Source organism: Phasianus colchicus, chromosome 7 (assembly GCF_987193195.1).
Source record: "Phasianus colchicus chromosome 7, bPhaCol1.hap1.1, whole genome shotgun sequence".
Taxonomy (NCBI): Eukaryota; Metazoa; Chordata; class Aves; order Galliformes; family Phasianidae; genus Phasianus; species Phasianus colchicus.
The window spans coordinates 12,095,351-12,116,028 of NC_143442.1; positions in this window are offsets into that span (position 1 = coordinate 12,095,351).

A 20,678-nucleotide genomic window follows, 5' to 3' on the forward strand; every position below is an offset into this window, starting at 1 on the left:
TTAGAAAGATTTCTGTGATGGCTTTGCATCATGACAAGCCTTTCATGAAAAATAAGAAATACAAGTTTCTCAGGAACAAGAGGAGTAAAGAGGAAAGCTGCAAGTGAAATATTTATATCCATCGAGGATTTTGTTTGTAAAATTATTTTTAAAATGACACTGTCCTGTAGTAAGAAAGGAATCTACTTAATAATCCTTGCAGACAGGACAAGGTGAAACAAGTAAAGAGTCTGTGTTCTCTGTAAATTAGTATAGATCATAATAAAATAAAATTGGCCAGTATGATTAAGTCCACTGTCCTCATATGGGTTAAAATTGAAGTTTGCACCTGTGTAGCACTGAATTTCAGCATCACATTAATCACTGGATATGTCATTTTGTTCAACTTGCACTTTGCCTGAAAACTGATGGAGAACTTTGTTTTCTGCTTTAGCTGTTAAACTGAAGCATCCAAGCAAACTTCTCTGAGTTTGTCACTTCCAAATTCAGAATTTATGTCCAGACGGTATGCCTGACTCATCTGATGTCACTTGTGACTACATTTGAATTAGCTAAATCAAGAATAGTGCAAAGACATTTTGACATGTTGAATTTCTCAGTGGAAAACTCATGCTCTATTTTGGTGTTAATATTACTTCTTTGTTTAAATTGTTATTGTCTTGCTTTTCCCAGCACTGATTCTGCTAGCTGATTTACTAGTTTTCCTTGAATAGTAACGGTGGGATTTACAGACTTATTTACATGTAAACAGCTCTTTGATGGGAGGCCAAACCCCTCTACAGAACTATGAAATCTCAAAACAGAAAGTATTATCATACTTTAAGCTTCTCCATAAATAGAACTCTAAATACTTAGTACTTTTCTTTGGAAGATTTTAAAACATTTTACAAGAGAAGTATATTTATAGTGGAAATGTATATATAGTTAGAAAAGACATCAGAGATTGGGAGACATGAAAACTAAATATAAATCTCATTTAGAGAGTTGGGGGGAGAACATTATGTTGCTGATAGAGTTCTGTTCACTTCTCTGTGTGATTTTCTAATTCAAGAGTTAACTGCCACTTTTCTACATTTGGTAGTTAAATAGTGATGCCAGTCCTGTTTTTTTTTTTTTGTTTGTTTTGTTTTTTTTTTGTTGTTGTTGTTGTTTTTTTGGTGTGTCTTGTTTCTGCTGAATTTTCAACCAGTTGACCTAATATAAGCAATGGATGATTGTGGCCTCTTGAATAGCATGAGAAGTCCCAGCTGCTTGTATAAATTAAATGATTCTACATAGGCCATAAAATGGTATAATGATATGTCTTAGACAGATAATAATATACTCTGAACAGTCTGAGTCAAGACTTGAAAGATATAAAGGCAATAGGAAAAAGGAATTTATTTTTATTAGTGCCTTAACTTTTAGGTCTTCAAATTAGGAGTCTTTAAAGCCAGTATGGCTGAAGTCCAGTGTGATAATCACTTCTGCAAAATGAGATTGTTGCAGAAAATATCCATTTAAACATTAATTGCACTCTCATCCATACTACCCCTCATACTTACAAATTAATTCTTGCTAATGATGATAAATATCAGCTTTGACTTTTGAACCTCTTCAGTCTGTTTGGACAACCTTAATTAGCAATGGCATTAAGTTTAAAAAAATAAAAATAAAAAGAGCATCAAGCAAACAAAACAACACATTTTGGAAAGAAAGAAGACAGGGAAGATTTTTTTTGCAGTCTCATGCATACCTTGTAATAATGATAATTTAAAATATTGAAGTTCATGGTCATCATGGTTTTTAAATGAAAGCTTTCCTCACAAAACAGAGTGCTCTCAGGTAATAGTTTTCACTGGTTCTGCTAGTGACACGTAATTTGGATGCTAATCAGAACGGAATGTGTCAATACACTTCTAGACAATTTTTATTTTAAACCTTTTCCTTGCAATCAGGCAGCTGGAATATTCGTTAAAAAGTTTTAATTTCTATTCATTTCTTTCCATTCCATTAGCTTCTCTACTGCTGTGATGATTGTGGCTGTGAGGCATGAGTATTACCTGAACTTTCTATGACCTAATCAAGCTCAGGTAAAGATAAAAAAAAAAAAAAAAAAAAAAAAGGCCTAATTTTTCTTCCTTTGTGCTTTTAGAATTGAAATGATATTTTCAAGGTAAAGGGGTCATCATCTCTCTTGTGCCAGCTACGCTTTTCTTTCTTATTCAGATCGTGAACATATTGTGAAAACTGAGCAAAAACAGATTCACATTAAAGACACAAGCTTAGTCTTTACTTTCTAATCAGATAATAGTTATTTGTGTACAGGGCTTAGAAATCAGAGTCATCATTCATAGTTCTATTGTATAAATGTGTCCAAAGGTAAAGAACAAAGAAAAGTCCTTGCCAGAGAAAGCAGTTCCACTCTGTATTGGATTCAAGGGTATAGAAACTACAACAGCTGGCACTTCATACCCACTAGTTTCAGTAGATTATTATTGGCAGTAGTCACCAAAAAGTAAAGCTTTCTTCACATCTCTAGATTCTCTTTCTGACGGAAATGGGTTTTGTGGCAATGTTAGCAGTAATGTCTCTATTGAAGTGATGTTTGTTAGTGATTAGATAAGTAGATAATGAAACAAAAGCCTTTGCACGTTTGTTTTTAACCAAGAAAGAAATAAGACAGAGGAGAACTATCAGCATTTGTCCAGGATTTCTTTTACATCGTTCACACAAAAAATTTGAAGGATTACTTCTGAGGAAGGCCTTCTCTATAATTAGACTTTCATGTAATCTATGAATTTCATGTAATCCATGGGACACCTAACTGGACACGTATTAGCTTGCATTTCAGTCTACGGGATGTTACGGCTATGGGAGGATACATCTCTTATACTATGGCAGGTTTAGAGCTACGACCTGCTGTACCCTAACTGGTGGGGGGAGCTCTGGCTGGGCAGGGCAGCAGAGTGAAAGGTGGACTGCACTTCTTTGCTGCCTAACACAGACTGTCATGGACAAAATGTGGTGATGTACCAAATGTATGTGATAAGCAACCAGACTTCTTTGAAGAAGAAAGAAATAGATATTAATCCAGACCATGCACATCAGATGCAATCATACCTTACTGCTTTCCTCCTGCTCCCTCGCAGCAAGGAATCTATTTCTATTAACTGGGGCCCAGCCAAACTCATACTTGTGTTTGAGCAACTGGATGTACTTTGGATAAATCTCACTAATGCTGATTTAATTTTATTAATCTTGTGTTCTTTTTAGTTGTACTCCTTTTATCTATCTTATATTTATTTATTTATTATTGTTTATTTCAGTTATAGCCCAGTGGAGGAGAACTTCTCTGAAATTAAAACTTCAACTTACTTTTCTGATATTACTGAATGTTTGCCACCCTGTGGAGGCTGTATGTTCTGATCACTTAGTTTTAAAAGCCAGAGTAGCCAGAGTCTTTGCATGCTTGTTTTCTAATCCACTTTCCCACTGCACTTAGCCCAAAGTAAGTAGAAAAAGATTTTCCATGAGGTTGCAATTTAATGATACAAAGAGCTTTGCCCTGCACTTACACTGCATTTCAATAACTCAGAGGAGAGTATATTTTACTACTTAGACATATTAATCACGATGGAAGATGCAAAAGAGAAAACCAGTTTATGTTGTAAAAAACTGCTATATTTTTAGGGTTTTTTTCTAGGGCAAAAACATAGCTTCACAGGTACTCTGTAGGGATTCACTCTAGGCTGGCAGTGTAGGACTTCGGTCCTCCAAAAAAGACTGCATCTAAATAAAGAGATGCACCCAAACCAATAGCAGACACATATAGTATTACACATGAGATACTGAGCTCATGCTACAAATAACAAGGTTGAAAGTGTTGTTACATGAACAAAAGCTGAAAGCTGATGGACCTCTGCAATCCAACCCTTGGATTTTGCTCAGTTTCCTAAGACTGTGGCCTGCATTTTCTGCTACATACCTATGTACATCTGTGCTTGAAAGGATAACAGTTGAATGGATTGAGCTGGTTGGAACTTGATAGATGTCTGGAAGTTGCTCACAACCTCATCCCACAGCACTTGCTAAGATGCTGTATTGAACTTTCAGGATTGAAAAGTTGCCACCTTTCACTCTTTGTGGTACTATTCCCAAGGCTTTGTTCAAGAAGAACAATGGATATTTGAATGCGAAGATGAAAGGGATAGAGAGGCTGTGATTTACACACTAAGACCAGTCCTGCATTTTCTCATGCATGTTGGAATCTGGAAGATTTTTCAAGGAGGAAGCTGTACTTTGAGACACTGTTGAGGAGAATTCTAATGCAATTCAAATTAGTTTCTGTTAAGTCCACAGCAAAGACCCGCTAGTTAAAATGTTGGAATTCTGCCTGCACACTCCTTTGCTGAATAAATCCTGGGGTAGTCTGCTCCAAACAGGTAACTAATCTTAGGATAATTTAGCTGCTTGAGAGTGCTAAACTAATTCCCATTTATTCTCATTAGTTTCCTATGCTCTCCTGCCCACTTCATCCAGGCTGGAATCCAGCTGACAAGTGCTCAGAGGGGCTGGAGGTGGAATCCGGGTTGGATGACAGTTGCTAAAAACTCATTTATTTTCCAGGCAGTAGCATTTATTTAATTTACATTTTAATAGACTGTTATTTCAAATATTAATCAACCTACCTGCTACTTCCAAGCATCTCTCATTCTAGGCACAAAATAAAGAAAAATATTTGCTGTCACTCAGGCTCAGACTGAAATCAAAGTTTGGTGAAACACTTAAGTGTGTACTTAACTTTCTGTATGAAAATAATCTTTTTTCATTTTAGAAACAGACTATAGGTTGAGTTTGACTCTGCTAATATTTTTTATGTTTGAATCATATTATCCCTTTCAGTCCTCTCATAAACTACTGATTTAGCACATTAACAATATTAATAATTTTCATAGAAGTGGTTGAACTACTCCCCCTCTATTTGAAAAAAATCCTTTTTTTTTTTTTAATAACAAAGGCTTTCTTTTTTACTTTATATAATAATGTATTCTGTATACAAAATATTGAAAGCAGCTAACTTTTCATTTTGAAAACTATTTTCTAATGTACGAAAACATTTTTTAATGTATGGAAAACAGGTATTTTTAGAAGAACCCCTCACCCCATAATGTTGTGCCTTTAGGATAACAAAATTTCTCTTAAAAGAAGGTTATTTCCTTATGGACTAATCAGATACTGACAACTATTAATTTTACTGCAGCTCTCGTATTTCTTATGCATTTTTCTGAGACACAAGCAATGGCAAAAGACAACATATCTGTCCCTGTAAGACAAACGAGAACAGAAGGAGAGAATTATAAAATAAGCTGATTTGACAGATTGTCTGGAGAAGAGTAAGAAGGGAAAGCAACTGAATGATTTTCTTGAGCCCTCTTTTCCACCAGGGAACTTGTTAATTTCTTCAATATTAACATTAAATTTCTCTTTCATTGTTTAAGTCTACGTTTGCCATGTCAGGCTCAGGTTCCAAGGGGAAAAGGATTAATTGCACTTGGAAAGGTGACTAGTTGTTAATTGACTACATTTTCTTGAGTGATTTCTTATAATATGATGGGGAAAAAAAAGAGCTGGCGAATGATGCACAGCAAGACATTGAGTAAAGATGAAGAGAATCAGGAGGTTCTTTTTTTTTTTCTTTTTTTTTTTTCTTTTTTCTTCTGGGCAGACTTCTGTGGTCTGTGAACTGCTTGTGCCTGACAGAGGTTCATCAGGCACCTGTAGTGTAACATTCCTGGCAGCTCATTGGACCGTATGAGACTTATTAGTGCAAAATCAATTGTAAAAGAGAATACCGTGGCTGGAGGAGGTGAAAAATAGGATGTTATATTACCAGTTGAACAATACAAACCTCTATGGAGCTAAAAGAAATGGAAATAATCAGATCATCTAGTTAGGGCGGATGGTATTGTAGGAGAAAACTAAACTATAAAATTGGTTTTGACTTTCAAGGAAAAATTCTTAATACAACACATGATCCTTTCAACCAAGTAAAATACTATCATATACTGAACAGTTCCTAAGTATGTATTAGTCACCAGAAGAAAAAAAAAAAAAATCAGAATCTACTGTTATCAGTATCTTTACAGGAGACATGCCTTTGTAGTGCTAACACCACTATCATGAGAATTATCATGGAGAGCCTTTTAATTTTTACTTCACAGATCAGACCAGCTGTTTCTCTGACCATACTGTGTAGTTAATAAAAAGACATAGCACTGTATTTCACTCCCTGGGGCTTTCTACTAGCAAAACCATTTCTGTGTGATACAGAGCTGAAGGTGAGGTTGGAGACCTCTTCATGGACAGACCATTTTCATGTTAAAGCACTGTTGAAACTTGAAGGGTATTTATCGGTGATAATAAGTGATCTTCCTAAATTCAGACTTCACAAATATATCTGGACAATGTAGAGACCTGGATAACAAGGATGAAATCTTAATGGGGGAAAAATAGAGGGCCTGAGTCAGGATGAAAGAGATTTGCTTTGCTCTTTTAGGCCATTCAGATAAAGATATGTTTTCTGCTTGAATACATTGTATAGACCATATTACAGCTATATGGCAGCTTACTATTCCAAGCACCCTGCCCTGGAGCACTGGCAGTTTAGGCAGATATGCCTGCAAAGAGGAGTGACAGATACCTTCAACCCTGTTTCCAGATGTGTCCAAGGAAGGATGAACCAAAAATATTTTCCTTGCTGAACTTAATGGAACAGCTCACCTGTACAAAACTGTCCAGAAAAACAAGAGACAGAGAAACTGACTCAAATGCATGAAAGATTAATGAACCACAATATTTGTTTGCTTAGTTTATTTAAGAATGAAATGTCTAGTCGTAGGGATCAGGGAACTAGTATCAGACAGGAAGACATTCGAGACCTTCACTGATAAGACTGTGTGACAGACAAGAAGATACATCAAACACCCTATTCTGAGACTTAAAACTATATGCAACTGAAATGGCTACCACCACTTGGTCAGTAGAGCTAGAAAGAGAAATCAGCTTAACTGATTTCTAGTTTGGAATCTCCACATCACAATTCCTGCTTCAGATCCAACAGTCCTAGGGAAAATAGGTAGCATGAAAGTATGCTTCCTGCATAAATTTTGCGGTAAAGTACGCATTTCTGAAACAGTGGCTGAAAATATGTAATAACTATTTCCCTTTCTCTGACCTTAATCTCTGAAATTTCCTCTTCAGATCTTAATGTGAATATAAATTACAAATTATTCAAAACTTTTCGTGGAAATTGTCCAAAGCAGAACTATTGTCTGCCTATTTATTGCTTCCTTTTCTTATCATTGTAAAAATATTCTTAGTACAACTGAAAATTACCACAAAAACCATCATGATTTAAGTGAGAGTGTAGAAAAGGTTTCATAGCTAGCTATGGCGATCATAAAAATGATTCTCAGTTGTTAAAGTTGATTCAGTCCTTTAATGTTTCCTCATAACTTGGTGCTTTAAAATGGTCTGTCTTTGGAACTTACAACAGATTTTCTCATTTAAACATGTTTTCTTCTTTGAATTTTGCAGAGCAGTCGTATTATTTCTACAGTGCATCAGTCAATATGGGACTGTGTATAACAGCAACTCTCTGAGACCATCATATGTATTTCTATGTATCCACCAGGAATTCATCTAGACTCAGCCAAATGGGAAGAACATTGAACTGCATCTATATCAACATTTATTGACATGTCACTAAGGAAGCTTATCCAAAATACAGCCTTTCAGCAATTATGCTAGCTGCCATTTGACTAGTATGAATATCCGTCCTTATGTGATCTACATTTGTATCTATACATATAACTATATTCACTTTTGTGCCTAACTATATGAACTTAAGAGCGTGCCTAGAAAAGAATGTTAGCATGGATGTGAAAGATCATAAGATAAGCTGTCATGCAGAAAACCTTTAACAGTTCTGGGATATCCCTGCAAAACTGAGTGTGCTGGATGAGTAACTGCTGATATGTATAGTAACTCACAAATATGCAGGTAAGAAAGGTACAGTTGAATGAAAATTTTGGTGCAAACTGAGTTTAATAGATGTGGTTATAATGTTTTCTACACTTTTCCTTATTAATATTGTATTTTTAACTACTTACCAACCAGTAATTTAAAATAATAAAAGATAATACCTCATAAGCATAAGATTAATTAAACTAGTTTAGTTGATGACACTGGGTAATGAGATAAATAGAAGTCACACTCTTTTGCCTATCTGTGAAGGCATTTAGCAGCCGTGAGGACCTAAGCACTCCTCATGGGATTGCAAGGGTCCTGGAGGAGCAAAGCACCTCATAGGATTGCACAAGGGATATCTGCTGCAGACAAAGCCTAGAGATCTAATGTCTCGTCTCATGCTTCCTTTACAAAGGCTATGGCTTGCGCAGCAAATCTCCCTGTGGTCATGAGCTCGACTTTGCATTCCTTTAACCTAGTTTTTTGTTCTCTGATTAAGGAGATTATGTGTAATGCAGAGCTACAGGGCTTAGCCCAAGGAGACCAAAACCTTTATTAAAGGAACAGATCATGATGCAAAACACATTAACTTTGTCAGCTTAGACTGATGAGAACTGTTGGTGTCTCATGAGATGAGAGATTTGGACTGCAATTAAGAAAAGCACAGTTTTTGTCCATAGTCAGTGACTGTGAAAACATAAGGGAAACAGGATGCATAATCCAGATTCTTTCCCCTTACTTCTATGAAAGTACCAAGGTTGTAGGATGACAAACACCTTTGGCAACAGCGTCGACATAGTCATTATTTACCTTCCCACCCCTGCTTGCTCATTCTTGCCTCTGCAGTTGCCTACTTTGTTATGGTAGGGCAAATAAGTAAAGTGATCAAGAAAAAACTTCTTCATGAAAAAGACATTTCTGTTTTGAGGTGGATGGGTTCCAGCAAAGGTGAAAAAATCTCACAGAATAATGCAGAAGCACTGAGAATGCATGAAGGGGAAGTATGCTTTTGTGGTGGCAGGAGCAGCTTTGTAAAGGAATCTGGCTAATTTGTGAGTATAGCCTACTTATGAGCAAACATTGTGTTCTGTAGTTCCAGTATCATTGTCTGCAGAAAAATTCAGTTCCCAGCACAGCCAAATATTCTAAGAACTACGTGCCCTCATCGATCTGAAAATGTCATTGTTACCCATCCCAGAGATCCTAGATTTATGCTGGTTCAATTATAATGTGTGCTTGGGTGAAATCAGATGAAAATAAATAAGAGAGTAAGAACACAATGCCTGCACCAGACTGAAGCTCCATCTTTTCTCCCATTCTCAGCACAAAACGTTTAGAGAAAGAACATAAGAATCAAGCAGGTACACAGCATGATCCCTCAATTTGTACCACTTCTAAGGACATCATAACCCCCAAATTTCATTTGTACCCTGCATGTATACTGTTCATGAACTTCTGTGATGTAGCTGCTCTTTGAATCCAGTTTGAACTTGTGCTTTAATTTTTTGTTTTAATTATAGGTGATTAAATAATTAGATGTCTTCCAGCTCCTGTTAGATTTGGAACAAAGAATTGCTTTACCATTGCTCAACAGCTCCATTCTATTTGTGATTTATAGTCCTTCAGTGCATTTCTCTCAGTTATTTTTACCTAACATTGTGGCTCCTGTTGTGTAACTTCTATACGGATACTGCTTCATCTCTCTAATCATCACCATTCTCTTCTGAATTGCTTTTTTATTCAGAGTGGATGGGATGACCAGAATTGCTCTCAGTATTCATTCAAGTTAAGGTATCCCATGGTTTTAAACGCTATCACAACGATGTCTCTATTGCTATCCTCATAATCACTAATACTCTTTTGATTCAATGCCTGCTAAGTAATGAGCAGATATTTTCATAGCACTGAATCCAGTGATTTTAAAATCTTTTGTTGAGCTAACTTGCACTTATACCTTTCCATGTATCTTTACCATTGTTTTCCTTAGTGCATTGATCTGCATTTGTTCATACTGAATTTCATCTGACATGTAAGTAGCCAGCTGTGTATTATTGCGAGATCCCTCTGCAGCACCTCATAGGCAAATAATTTTGATTAGAAAACTTTTCTCCTTCTTCACTTTTTTTCCCATAACTTTCATGGTTACATGAAATGGCCCAGATCCTCTTCTAAGGACTTAAGGATCTGCTTATCCTTATTGCTTGCTTGTAAGATTTTGCACCATTATTAATTCACAGTGGGCTCCACTCTTCCGTTCCATGACAGCTTCTTTTCCTGAACAGCTTTTGTTGTTTATGCAAAAAGATTTTGGAAATTCTGATGCCCCACTATACCCTCTGGGCCACACTGATCCATATCCTTCTTCATGACTGACAAACTGGCAAGCACTCCTGAAGCATAACATCCATCTGTAAGAATCATTTGGATTTTTTCCTCAGTTTTTTCCTCAGCATTTATTCAGCTGTCTATAAAAATCTATTCTTTGTGTCATTTCAATTAATTCACTCTGTATCCTTGTCCAGCTTAGGAGAGAATAGCTCTTTCAGTCCCCATAGACTTCTGAAATTTATACCACATTTTTACTCTCTTGGTACTAAGACTGGTTTAAATAGTATGCAACATACTACAGATCATGTATTTAATTTAGAGCTTCTGCATGAATAGCATCTGGTGCCATGCATTTGTTACTATTTATTTCACTCACTCTTTCAAAACCTTTTCCAATGGGACTTGAATTTGAAAGTTACTGAGACTCATCTCTTCTACAGGAAGGTGCAGGTTAGGGATCAAGCCCTAAATATCATGGAATTTCTTTTTATATCTCTTTTGCGCATTAGAAATAAATAGTAAACCAATCATCTGAGCATTTTCAAAAGTCTATATTTGAGCCTTTGCATTTTCACTTTTTTTTTTTCCCTCCAGGGAGAAGGTGTTTAAGAAGATAGCTATGTATAGCACATAGTGTTTCTTATCCTGAATATGTTGCAACAAATTTAGTTCCCTGCATCTTTTAGGATTTTTCCTTTTTTAATTTTAGTCTTTATTTTATCTTACTCCCTCTTGTAGGCATCGTCTTGTGGGTGAAATATTTTCTTCAGTCTAATAAATTGTACCAGGCAATACGTGAGGTTATGACTTTCTCAATTGCCTTTCACGTGTCAGCTTGAGTATGATCAGCATGTTCAGAGCTGCAGCTCAGTGGTAGCTAAAGTCTCCCCTTCATCTGTAATTTTCCAAAAAGTATTTCAAAGATTTTGTTTCCAGCTGCTAGTAGACTTAAATAAACTTGAAACACAGAGACCTCAAGCCAGCCTCACCAGCACTAAATACTCAGAGAAGCATCTCACACACACACACACACACACACCACCAAAAAAAACAAGACCTACACTGAAACCTACCTCAAAAACCAGAAGTGGAAGGTCAGGAAGCAGCTATTAAATACATAGCTGAGACAGAAATATATTCAGTAACTATGGGACATCTAAGCAGCTCACTTGCACACACCAGAAGACATTTGATGATCTCAGGCCAGTCACCCAGAGTAAACCTCTGATTTTTCAAACTGATTTATCTGGACCAGCACAGTTTCTGAATACATTTTGAAAATGCCTTCATTTGGTATTTAATTGTCATAATTCTTCCTACATTAGCCATCCACAGGTTGATCAATCTAGTCAGAAGTAGACCTTCTAGGGCTAGAAAATTCCCTTATGAGCTAAGTAATAGTTGTAGCACTTTTAAAACCCAGCTTTGCCAGTTTTTGCTGTCCCAGACAGCACTGTAAACATTAATCACAACAGTGCTTATCCAAGGCCCATCCAAGGGCACCTAATTCTTTTTACAAACAACTCACTTGCGGGTTTGTTTTTCCACCCAACTGTACATTACCTGATTCTCCTCTTTCTTGGCTACAGTTCCCCCAACTGTCATTATCTCCTAAGATCCTGAAAAGGCACCAGGATTATAGATCCAATGCAATAAATTTGATTTTTATTTTTTTATTTTTTTTATTTTTTTTAAATAATGTTGGTGTGGCGCAGGTTGCCCAGAGAGGTGGTAGATGCTCCCATCCCTGAAGACACTCATGGTCAAGCTGGATGAAGCTCTTAGCACCTGAGATTGAGCTGTAGGTGTCCCTGTTGATTGCACGGTGATTGGACTACGTGGCCTTTGAGGGTACCTTCCAATTCAAACAATTCTATGATTCAGGAAGCTTTCAGTTGCAACCTCTGTTAAAGATTCATTTCAGCGGCAATACCTTGCACACTAGTATTCTAAGTGTAACTGAAGAGAGTAAACTTCAATCCTCAGCCAGAAATGGAGACGTCACCTCACTGTTCAATTTTAACCTGCTTTTATTTCTAGCATCAGCTAGAAAACAACTCAGTTATAAAATCAAACAATTCCTACTATGTTCAAGTTGAGAAACAAGACTTCACCTCTGAGAGGTCCAATTTTTAATAGTGGTAACAGTTTGATGCTACAGTGATCTGGAAAACCTCAGAAGTATGATGCTCCTGCTGCAGAAAGCTGTCACCTGAAATGTATTTAACACTGGCAATCTGGAGTGGAAGAGTACAGCAAAATTAAAGAGTGAACTCATGCTGAAAAAATAATACCAGATTGAATTTGAATGCCTACTCCAGATGAACATAAGTGTGTTCCAAAAACAGTCAGACAAATTCCCACTGAGCTGGGATTGCACTCATGGGATAATATGCTAGAGGCTGATTCCATGCAGTGAAAACTTTGGAAACAGAAAATTTCTGTTTGGCTTTTACTTTATTCATTTTATTTTTAACACACCTGTGTTATTACTATTTTCTTTGTCTTGCTTATGCTGCATACTTAAATTCCTCCTGAATCTCCTCTCTGATGCATCTTTGCTGTAGGGTGAACAAAGTTTATTGCTAGTATGATATTAGCTTTTCTAATCAGAGGTTGGTGTTATTACCTAATAGTTATTGCCACGCATTACTGGCCAGATGTTGGAAATAATGGGCTGATAAAGCTGTTATAAATTTGAACAAGGTGACAATTTTAGGCTTTCAAACTGCAAGATCAGAAGACCCATAAAGAAGCAGAACAATAATTTGAAAAGCCAACATAAGAACCCTGTAAACTCTGGAATAAATAACCAAGTGCAATACCCTTCTTCAGCCTGATAACTGCACGGTCATGTAGGGAATGTATGTGATATGCATTCCACTCAGAACCCAGAGACTTTGACCAAAAAAAAAAATTGTGAGATTGTGTCCATGTCATTCTGAATTTGAGTTATATTTTCTACCTCCTCACAGAAGATGTATAATCAGACCTAGGACTAATACAACCTTGAGGCTTTGGGTCAGCTACAAAGATGGACAGAATGGACTTCAAGTTTCCATAGAGAATAATGTAGATTTTAGGTGGCATTTAACATTTGTAGTGTGTTTTCAGCATCTGGTTTTCAAGGTGTATTGAAGGTACTCGCACAGAGCAACAACAAGGAAAAGAGGACATATATAGGTTTTAGTATACAGAATAGAGCATGCAATAGGGCAGCATCCCTCTGGAACAGAAAAGGACTAGTACTAACGATGTACAGATTTTTCTATTTCTAAGATAGTCAAGAGGAGCTTTGCTACTTGTTCATAAGTAGTAGTATTTCCTGTGCTTGATTTTAACCCCAGTTTCAACAACATAAATGTCTGGAACAAATTCCTGAAGACACTGACTCCCATTCATTTAACTGAGCTCAGATCTAATTCTACTGAGGGAAAGATTCAGGGTAACCCTCTGAGAAAGTACCAATACTTTTCTCAAGCTTTTTTTGTTTGAAAGTACGGCTAGTACTATGTTTACTTATTTAAATGAATTATTTCTTTTGTAATTAAAATATCCCTTGGAGAATGAATGGAGAATGAATATAAGTTTAATTTAAACATTTATGAAATCTTTAGAGACACATGTACTTCAATCTTCAAGTGCTCTTAGAACCTCAACTAAAAAAAATCTAATTATGATGTCCAATTTCATTTGGCAACGTCTTTTTAAAATACAAGCTGATGGAATAAACAGAAATACCACTTTGTTGATTGAAACTTATGAGAATCTTTTCAGTGGAAAAATGCTTCTTTTTCTGGTTAATTGACATACACAATGACTTACAGGAGATGATTTTATTTATCAGTAGCTATCAAACATCAGTGTTGTAGGGTTTTGTCTGTGGAAATGACATCATTTCTTATTTCCTTATCGGGGTGTTTTCAGCAAAATGCAATGGACTAGATACAAGAAAAACACTTAAAAGGGCTACATTCAGCAATGTGATGTACCTTGCATCAAATTTGCAGATCTGCAATGTAGCCATTAGTATTTATTTCTCAAAGCTGAAAGTCTGGTAAGATCTTAGAACGGGGAAAGTAAACAGCATGATGCTAGATCACAATTGACAGTAGAAGGTCAATTCTAGTCACTATAGCCCCCTAGTACAGATGCTTACTATCTACTGACTTCTTTAGACAAGGACAGCAATGTGTTACACAGATCCACTTGACTGATTTTCTTTCTATATAGTGTTATTTCTTTCAAGACAAATGTTATTCTTAAAATCCATAGCTATTGAAAAAAAGAATTTATAATCCGCTTCTATTTTTAACAAAACATATCAATATTATTAGACTAGGTGGTTTTTGGAAATATCCGTTAGGAAAATAACTTCAAACCTTCTTGTTCTTGCTACAATTAACCATGTCTTTTAAAGCCTCTGTTCAGAGACAGCCCATAGATGAAGAGAATTCAGAATAAAAATAGATGTCTTCATATTCTGCATATGCATTTTGTGATTACTTAATTACAACAAACATTCCTAACAGTTATATTTTTGTTGCACATTGTTGTGTCAAGTTGCTATTATTTTTCATGTTGGATTTCCATATTGCCTAGGTTACAATTCTGCTTTCTGTTCTATAAAACTACAATTTTCCTTCCTTTGCCTTATTAATGTTACCAATACTCACAATGAATTCATTTCTACGCACAGGTCTAAACAAAGTTTTTATTATCTGATAAAATAAGATTACCTTCACCTCTCTTCTAGGCTAATTAATTTGTCTTATTTAATATTCACATTTCACATTACTCAGTGCAAATGAGAGTAGTTCTCAAGCAAACAACTCTTCCATGAGCCAGAATGTGGCTGGATCTATATACCCACAAAATCAGTGTAACAGTTATGCACTTCCTTACTTCCCTCTCTTTTTTCTCCTTTCTATCATTCTGTAAGCTGATTTCTAGGGAAAAAAAAATAATTGTGACGACTTTCATCTACTGAGGAAATATAGAGGCATAATTATACCACTGCAAATTACAACACCAATATGAACCACATGTGTTTATTCTGGGACAATGGTTCATTGTTCTTGTTTCATTTATACTGTCGTGAAAATGGTATAATGAACAGGAAAAAAAAATAGTTATGTTTATTCCATAACCAAATTAGCATCTGTGCAGCTGCAGTGCTGCTGTTGTTTTCCATGCAGTGGAGACCTGTTACATAGTGTCTCTTGTGACAATAATGCTTACTGACCTAACCACCACATGTTCAGTTCTGTGCATTAAACTTTTCAGAATATCTTCTTTATATATTGTTTATTTTTTCCTTTAAGTTGTTCAGGCTAAAGTTCCCAAAGAGCATTCAACAATCTTTTTCTTATTTCCAAAAGAGAACTTATTAGTTCTGTTGGAGTAAACACAAGTGAAAATTTTCAAGACCATCCTTCTGTCATTTGTGATTGTAAAAAGCTCATAGGGTATTGATCAACTACTGAGGTTATGTGAAGTGTTATACACACACAAAGCCCCTTTCATAAGAAAATCCATTTTTGAAAGGGAATGTTTCCTTCTCTGGTACAAATTATTCAGTATTTTCCCTTCCTATAACTCAGTCACTGACACAAAGAGAATAACACTAGGAAAAAGCTCAATGTTACAGTAAGAAATGTACAGTTACTAGTAAAAAAGGCTTTCCCTTTTTTTTTCTGCAGAAACTAGGCAATGCTATTGCAAAAGAGAAATTTGGCTTTCTTCAGCTTAATGATTCCAGAAATTGACAAGTATCCATTAGCATCAATATAACTATTATTTGTGAGGGAGACTGAAGAAAAATACAAAATAATTACATTATTAGGAAGCATTTCCCAAAAGGGAAATCAATTGAAAGAATTCCTTTTAGGAGTATTCATAGACTCATAAAATGGCTCGGGTTGGAAGGGACCACAAGGATCATTAAGTTCCAACCCCCCTGCCACAGGCAGGGCCACCAACCTCCATATCTGATACTAGACCATGCTTCTCAGGGCCCCATCCAATCTGGCCTTGAACACCTCCATGGATAGGGCATCCACAGCCTCCCTGTGCAGCCTGATCCAGCACCTCACCACTCTCTTGGTGAGAGAGATCCCCCTGATTAAATATATATTTTTTTCCTCAAGTTTTCTCACATAACTTAAGAGGAAAATCAGTTATGCCATTGCTTTGTGTCTTGTAAATAGAAGCAAATAGAATAAATAGAATTGGAATAGTAAAAAATGAAGCCAGAATGTAAAGAGAAGTCTCAAGATCTCTATCAGGCAAAGTGATTAAAAGTCATCTTTTTGCATTTGACCGACTGACTTACCAGAAGAAAGTCAAAACAACACTGAGAAGTTACATCATTTTCACTGATACAGTATCAACAATCACCATCCACTTCACACCAGTGCATTGCAACATGAAAACAACTGGACTGCACAGAGTTCTACTGATCAACATGGATGTTTCTCTCATGAAGAAGCTAAACTGCTTCTGAGAAATCCCAAGCAATACAAGGTAGAATAATTGCAGGCAGATCCCTAATCATATATAGAAAAAAAGAGCAGAACTCACACATTTGAAGAAGGGGCTCTCTGGAAGTACAGCATTCCTGCTCAAGAAGCAGCGTAGGCCCAAAAAATCCATTCCCTTCGGCAGCTGAGCCTTATGTGAACCCAGGGCAGCCCCACTCAGGGCAGCTCCTTCCGGTCACACAGTGAGCACAGGTGCAAACAATGTACCTGCACTGCAGTTCCCGCCCAGACCTAGCAGCTCCCCTACATGTGAACTGAGCTTTCACACAGGAGCTGAAGAAAGGTGACTGTGTTTTCAGGTATGTTCTTGTTCTAATTAAAATGAGCTCTGTATAGCTGTTTCTTTTCTTTTAGGTACTTATGTTAATGAATATTAAACAAACATCTTCCGGGTGAGACAGGAAATATGGTTGCATTCTAGAAAGATCCAGAACTATAAAAGGAAGGCCTCTGTGTGATCTGTTTCCTAGGAAAAATCCAAACCATAGCATTCTTGATTACTGCTGGGTGGGAAAACTACTCTATGTGATTTTCAGGTTTCAGCATAGTAGTTATAGTTTCTAGGGCTTTGTAACAGCTTTGTGTTGTTGATTTATGATCAGACTGTCTCAGCTTTCAGCACTTTTAAAAGAAGCTCAAATATTAGCAGCCTGAACACTTGAAAACAGATCTAAGCCATTAAAATTATTATGTCATAATAATGCAGGGAGTTTTTTGAATAAACACACACTTATTTCTGTATTGATGTTGGATTCCTTAAAATTTACCCTTTTGAGTATCTCTTTAGTATCCGAGGCAGGGAACTCTATTATTTTGTAAATGTCTGCTGAAATTATCGAAGATTATCACTACTCTAAGATGTTGAAGGCTTCCAAAGGAGCACATAAAAATCATATAACTGGCAATAAAATGGTGAGATTTGATAGCACCAGGTTTCAGGAGATCACCAGTAAGAAAAGACTGCTATAAAATCACCTCAAAGTGGTCTTATAGAACCCTAAATTAGGAGAAACTGGACATGATGTTCTCCAGGGATCCTTAAATGAAGTTTTCAATTCTCATGTGATTTGGCTGTGGCATTGAATCTGTGATTCACTTTCTACAACTGCCTTCCTTAGTCTGCTCTAAGTATTTAGCTAGATAGACAGTATTCTCCCATGAATTTACAGTGTCCTATGTCACTGACCCCAGTCTTATATTGAAAATTAAAGAGACAGTCCTGGATGTTGTAAAATGATCATTGACTCTGTTGGCTATCTGAGGGATAATAAAAATATAGGCAAGAGATTGAGAAGGAAAACATGTAATTTGTGGAGTGGTTAGCATAATATTTTTGAGAATACTTGGGGAAAGAATTTAGAAGACAAATTTGATAGGATGAGTTACCAAAGGTGAGCAGTGGGAAAGAGTACAGATCTTTCATTATCCAGCACAAATATAAGAAAAATAATTTAAAAAAAATCACACATGCAGAAGTTGATGTGGAGCTGGACCAAGAGCATATATATATAGATTTTAGTAAACTTATCAAGTTTAGATGATGAGCTGTGCAGTCATAGCCCTCTCTTATACTCAACCAGCTCTGCTGAACTGGGGAAAATTAGAGGTGCTATAGTATGTGCAAAAGAGAGGGAAATTGAAGTTTTAAAAACAGAAGGCAAATTGTACCGTTATATCTCTCTGATAGGTGAAATTCAGTCTGATATTTCTCACAGATTAAGAGCACCAAAAGCCATGTGGAGCAATGGCAATTTCAGTCTGCACCCTAAAGCATGGCCAGGGTGACTTCATCACGTGCATCCACCATATGACTTACGATTCTAGCAAAATCATAGAATCAGTCAAATTGGAAGGGACCCTTACAGACCATCTAGTCCAACTCCCCTGCAAAGAACAGGGACACCTACAGCTCAATCAGGTTGCTGGTCTAGCCTGACCTTGAATGTCTCCAGGGATGGAGCATTCACACTTCTCTCTCTCTCTGTTTGGTTTTACTGTTTTGTTTTGTTTTGTTTTTTTTTCTTCTTTTTTTTTTTCCTAGTTGTCTGCAATGCTCTGGACTTTGTACATCCCTTACTCTGTCTTTGAGGAAGACTCTGCAGTTCTGTGTGCTTGAAGTAGAGCTATTAAGACTGCTCAGTATGGCTACCGGCCAGCATGGTTCAGCAGTAGCTTTATGTAGTTGCCTAATACCATACAACTTGGCATGCTTTAAGTGATTTTCCCTATAATAAGACTAAGTTAATAAAATTCTATGTTTTATAATGCACTGATCAATATCTCACAGAATTTTTTCACAGTTAACTTTTTTTGGGGTGGAAAAATATTAGTCTTGCCTACCAAGTTACAATCAGAATAAACTGTTTCATCTTTGTGTGTAGAGATGAAATGGTTGCTGTCTTCTTAGCAGTCTCTGTCTAGAAGCTACAAAGTTGAAATGCTGGGCAATTGTGAAATTTTTATACCTTTCCTTGGAAGTACTAGTGACCTTTCTGCTGGTAAAGCAGTGCTTTCAGCTGATGACAGGAATACTGACAGACTGATCTCTATTATTATTTTTAAATAGAATAGAAGATGACAGAGCTAATTTTAAAAAATCTGGAAAAATGAAAAAAAAAGAATAAATCACTAGGTAAAGATTAGGTGTACTGAAAAGTAAACGTATTACTTAGAAGACAAATGAATATCAAATGTTTTATTCCCAATAATTAACCAGCAGACTTCATGCTTTCTAGCAGTGGTTTGACTCCAATTTCTGGCATGAAGAAAGTAGCACTGGAATTTGAGATGAAACACTAATGATTTTGGACAGGAAAGGGGTGGAAAAGTGAATTAAAATATGTTTATCATCTTCCATAATGGGTGTAAATTCTTTAAATACCTTTGCTAAAATTGTCATGGGAAAATGGAATGTATAGATTTTGCTATTCAGATGCAGGCCAATGTTATGTCTCTGCTATGTGATCCTCTATGCTTTCTATTACATTAAGTCTCTGGAGTAAAATTTATTCATTAATGTTTCTGCAACATAATTTACAGTCACTGATTTGCTACAGATTGACCTTTGAAGATGAGTACAAATGATGGGGAGAGTAGGAATCCCTAGAGCACCTATATAAAGTTTTGGCAAAATAGCCCTAATGATCCATCCTTTTATAAGCCTTACATTTGCATAACTTTAGGGATGATGCTAATGTTCAGCAAGTGATTAGAACTAAGGCATTTAAAAAACACCTTTATCTATGCACCTATATCACATGCCTGTTGATAGTAACAATTTGCAGAGAGAGGTATTTCAGAAGTTCTTGGAAACACGTGTTAAATAGAAGGGAACTGCCTGACTTGAAGGCTGCACAGCTATATACTGCAGCTAAATATCTAGCCTATAATTCTCATCAATGGCATGGTTCATTTCTACAGTTGTACTTGTCTGGATACTTTAAATGAGAATGGTGTTTCTAATAGCAATCTAAAATGATATTAAATGTCCATTTAAATCATAATTTAAGGATTTAGTACCTGGGCATGGGGATGTAAATCTCTCACTGTATGAGAAAGGCTAAGTTGTGAAGGCATCTGGATCAAGCCCAAAATACTACCAAAGGAGAAAAAAAAATCATAGAGTGGTAAAAAGCTCTTTAATCAGTCTGCATAATAACGCACATATTCATGTAATGGGGAAGAAGAATAAAATGTTAACTGACCCCAAATTTAATAGATGTGTTAGTAGAATGAAGCAAATTTGAGAGCTTTGATACTTACTGAGGAAACTCTGAGATTCCCCAGAAGGATTTGATA